Source organism: Saccopteryx bilineata, chromosome 1, assembly GCF_036850765.1.
Source record: "Saccopteryx bilineata isolate mSacBil1 chromosome 1, mSacBil1_pri_phased_curated, whole genome shotgun sequence".
NCBI lineage: Eukaryota > Metazoa > Chordata > Mammalia > Chiroptera > Emballonuridae > Saccopteryx > Saccopteryx bilineata.
Genome location: NC_089490.1, coordinates 78945574 through 78950386, shown reverse-complemented (window position 1 = coordinate 78950386; position 4813 = coordinate 78945574). Strand labels below are relative to the sequence as shown.

General features: G+C 51.5%; 2 pseudogenes; both read right to left on the bottom strand.

The window, feature by feature from the left end:
* Nucleotides 1-489: 489 nt before the first annotated feature.
* LOC136319243 (piezo-type mechanosensitive ion channel component 1-like) lies at nucleotides 490-2147 on the bottom strand (annotated as a pseudogene).
* A 10-nt stretch (nucleotides 2148-2157) lies between these two features.
* Nucleotides 2158-3288, bottom strand: LOC136319242 (piezo-type mechanosensitive ion channel component 1 pseudogene; annotated as a pseudogene).
* Between the last annotated feature and the right edge of the window lie 1525 nt (nucleotides 3289-4813).

Genomic DNA, 4813 nt, shown 5'->3' with positions numbered 1-4813 from the left:
AGGTAGGTCCAGGACTCGGGGACCATCTCCTCGCTGCTGCTGCTGCTCCTCCTCCTGAGGGTGTTGTAAGCGGGTGGTCATGGGCTGCTGGGGTTGTCGGGCTGCCTAGTGGCTCCTTGGCCCCAGTCCACTGGACGCTGTGCTGGGCGCATCGCAGGCCTCAGCTGAGCCTACCAGCACTGCCTTGCTTGCTGAGGGTCCAGCATCCTCTGCTCCCGTGCCCCTCCCTGCCCCAAGGAGATTTCGTGGGAGGAGGCAGCTCTTGGCGTGCAGTGGCCCTTGACGCCGTCGGTGCGCAGGAAGGCATGCAGCCAGGGTGGCAGCGGCCCACCCGCGCCTGCCCAGGCCCGCGGGAAGTGCATGGTGCTCAGCACTCGCTGTGTTGTGGGGTTGTGCTCTGCCACCTCGTCCTCCCAGCACTCCGCCATTCCTCCTCCTGGCTCAGGGTGGCTCTATGGGCAGCTGCCCCGGCCTCTCCTGTCACCGTTGCTACTTTAGCACCATTTGCGCGTTGCTCACCCATGCCATCCGGTATGCCACACCATTGGGGGCACTGTGTGGGCGTCCTGGGGTCCTCAGGCTGGACTTCCGCCTCTTGATCACTGTCAGACTTGAACAGGAAGTATCCTGGGAATGGGTGTGGTGTGAGCTGGCCAGGGTCACCACCACGGACTGGGTGGTGGAAAGAGCTCCCGGAATGCCAGGCCCTGGCTCCTGGCTGAGGTCGGGCGGGGCCTGGAGGCTGCACTGCCTGTGCTTCTCATGCTCGACATGGATGAACTCCCTTGTATGTCTTTTAAGCTGGGCCAGGGACTTCTCTGCTTTTGTGGAAGAGGTCGATGTTTGTTTGTTTTTTAAATTATTTTTATTTATTTATTTATTTGAGAGAGATAGAGATAGAGAGATAGAGATAGAGATAGAGATAGAGAGAGAGAGAGAGAGAGAGAGAAGGGGGGAGGAGCAGTAAGCATCAACTCCCATATGTGCCTTGACTGGGCAAGCCCAGGGTTTTGAACCGGCGACCTCAGCGTTCCAGGTGGACGATTGATCCACTGCACCACCACAGGTCAGGTAGAGGTTGATGCTTTTGAAGTTGAGACTGTTGCAGAGGGTGAAGCCCCTGGAGGCCTGCAGGGCAGAGGCTTGCAATTCGGCCCTGAGGTGCAGGAAGACGTGGCTGAGGAAGACACGCGCTGCAGCAGAAACAGGCAGCAGACACTGTCGGAGAGGATGCCGGCCTCCTCCACTGGCAGCCGGTAGTCCTGGCCCTTGCCTAGCGTTTCCTTGAGGTCATAGCAGCCTTTGACTATGCACATGAGGCTGAAAAGCTGGATGACTCATCAGAAGTTGCTCTACATTTGCTCCATGAAGATGTAGGAAAGCAGCAAGGGAATGTTGTTAGAGATGAAGACAGTGACCTTGTAGAGAAGGCAGCGGCCCCACAGCATGAGGTGGATGCACTGTCCTTCAGCAGAAGGGTTGTGTCAAAGACCAGCAGGTAGAAGCAGCAGATAGCCCAGCATGAAGATGCTGATGTGGGTGGTTCCCTTAATGAATACCACCACAGGCAAAGTTTAGAAAAGGTAGCAAATGATATCCACGTTCAGCATATCAAGGTAGGACCTGCAGCGAATGAAGTTGGTTGGACCCAGGGTTTACATACCCCTGCCCTCAGGCTCCAGGTGGTTGGGGTTGATGCCAGCCATACAGTGCCACTCTTCACTATGCTTAGTGAACACCTGCCACTAATGAATAGCTCAAAGCAGTGGAAGTCACTGATGAGGCTGGTGGAGTTGGAGGCCCTGAAGAAGTCAGGTAGGTACAACCACTTGAAGAGAGTGGAGTTCCTGGGGATGGTCTGGCTCCAGTGCCAAGAGTAGTCCATGCACAGGGCAGGGGGGATACCCAGACATAGTAGGTACTGGTACAGCAGGAAGAATACTAGGAAGAGGCAATAGATGGGCCAGTAGTGGGGGATGGCCCATAGTGCCATGGATGAGAATGGCCGCCAGCCAGCAGCTATGCAGGATGACTGTTAAGTTCATGTGCTGCCCAGTCATGCTCACAACTATTAGGAAGAAAATCTCCTGCTGGTGAACCCACAGTGGGGGGTGGCCCTGGGCAGGGGGCCGGGATAGGTAAGGCATGTGCCCCAGGTCGGGGCAGCATGAAGAGCTGGTGGAAGTAGTGCAGCTGCAGGATGTAGGCCAGCAGGGAGAAACTGGGGTGAGGGTGCTGGAGAAGAGCTCAGACATACTGCACTGCTCCAGGCCCTGGTCCTCCAGCTGCCATCAGTGATGTGCATCAGTTGGGGCGAGTACATGGGGAAGTCCTGGCTCTGGACGGTATAGAGGTATAGAGGCAATGAGCTCCAGCATGGTGTCAGCCATTGCCAGCCACCAGAACACCTTGAGCGTCTTCCACCATAGGCTATCGTAGAACTAGATGAGGGTGAGGCAAAGCAGAAAGAAGGACATGATGACAGTTTTATAGATGTTGAAGCTGCCAGTGAGATGACTACCAGGAACATGCCAGCATGTGTGCAAATTCAGCACTTGGTGTGGACACCTCTAACTGGCTCCTTCAGGCATCAGAGCAGCATCGGTGTTCGTATGGGTTCTGTGTCTGCCCTTGTGACCTCCGTCAGTGCTGCAGGGACCTCCACCCTCTTCAGCAGCTTCTCCCTGATAGACTGGCACGGCAGGAATCAGAAGGTCAAAGTGTACAGAAACATGGCACTGAGGTTTAGGTGGGGAGTGGGTGTGCTCCAGACCCAGGTGGTGCAGGCTGATGGAGCCCAGGGTAGGGGCAGCTGGGCACACAGGCTCGTGGCCCACATGCAGTGCAGGCCATGTAACACCAGCCCATAGAGCAGGACGAAGGGTGAGCAGAGCATGGCCAGCTGCACAGAGGGAGGACAGAACAGCAGAACAAAAGTCAGCCAGCAGTGGTAAGTGATGCTCTACACCATCATAGTGGTCAGGGCACACACATAGCTCCAGTACATTATGACGTGGCCCAGGCCAGCAGTGATGTCATCTTAGCCAGCCTGGGGTGCAGGAGCTACTGCTGGGCAGGACTGTGGCCAGTCAGGCCCTGCACTTTTTGGCCTCTGTGTCAGGCACTGTGGGTGTAGGCGTCCTGTACTGGGAAGCCCCTTCCTCCTTGGAGCAGCAGGCCTGGCTGGCCCTGGGGCCAGTGGTCCACCTTGGTCAGCACCACCTCCCACTCCTTACTCCTAGCCACCTCTTTTCTCTGTTCCAAAAGATGGTATGTGTGGAGCTTTAGGAGTGAAGTTCAGAAGCTTGACTATAAGACCTCTAAGATCCTGGAGGAGTTCTTCCAGAGGCTACAGTTCAAGGTCATGTATTTGGAGCAGATGAACTTGGAGGAAGTTCGTGCCTCAGCTCTCTTTGACATGATGGAGTACTGTGGTCACCACCCCCTCTCCCCCACATCTCCTTCAACAAGCACATTGGCACTGTGGGCCAGCAGGTCGCTGCCCAGGACTGGGGAGGTACACCTGTCAAATGGTAATGCAGGTGTCCAAAAGTGAGCTCAGGAAGGACAGAAACCCCCCATGAAGCAGAAGAGCTCGCTAGATCTTCATTTTCAGTGTGAATACAGACAGTGAAAGTGGGGTCTCAGATCCTTCTGACCTTTTGGGGTTTAAGCAGAAGAATAGTTACCACAGGGATAACTGCCTTGTGGTGGCCACATGTTCACAGTGCGGTTGCTTTATGATACTTTCACATTGGTTCTTCCTATCACTGTGAAGCAGAATTCACTAAGCATTGGATTGTTCACCCACTGATAGGAAATGTGAGTTGGGATTAGATCGTGATGAGACAGGTTAGTTTTACCCGACTGATGATGTGTTGTTGCCATGGTAATCCTGCTCTGTGGAAGAGGAAACAAACTGCCATTTTAAATAATCACAACTCTGAATTTTATTTTAACTTCAGAAAAGTGTTCTTAGCTTCACACTTATGAGTTCTGTTTTGTTAATGCTATTTGAACAAGAAGTTTAACAACAAACTTGCTACAGCCATCTTTAGATTCTCAGAATTTTGTTCCTGGAAGGATTTTGGAAGTTATTTGGTCCAGGGATTAAGCAGCAGCTACTCAGAGCCAATCAATTATTGTCAGACTAGAATGAGGGCTCAGTGATGCGAGGTCTTCCAAAAAAAAAAAAAAAAAGCCAGAAATTGGGATATTTATGGAGAATCTCCAAAATTTTAAGTGGCAGCAGTGAATTCAAAACTCTTAAAACTCTGTGAAGATCAGGGTCCCTGCTCTTTTACTATATTTGCATCTTGCTTTGTCCTCAGCATGCTGAGGATTGGCAATGTTGTTGAAGAGTTTAGTTAAAGGAATTCTAGGAGATTGTAGGTCTTGTAGATTTAAAGACTGATACAGATACAAAAAATGATGTTAGCTTCAGCCTTTTTAATGTAAGTGTTGGCTATCTGGAAGCCAATGGGTATTAAGAAGTAATGTCAGTGAACTTTTCTTTCTTCCTTATGCTGTCACACTTGATGAACTAGTGGTTTATAAAGTTGGATCTTCAAAGTCACTTTATGTTAGCCCTGAGAGTTGTCTCTTCTACTCAGCTGGAACTTGACAAAATGCTTTAAAATCAAGTATCTATTCTCCTATTTAGCTCAAGTTTTAAGGAATGGTATCTGTTAGAAGTCAGGCTCTCATAAAGAAGCATCCTGGGCAACATGACATTCAAGGAGAATGGTCTGGGAAACTTGCCCAGAGAGAATCCAGCACCATCACTCAATGCAAAGCTCTCAATATATTTAAA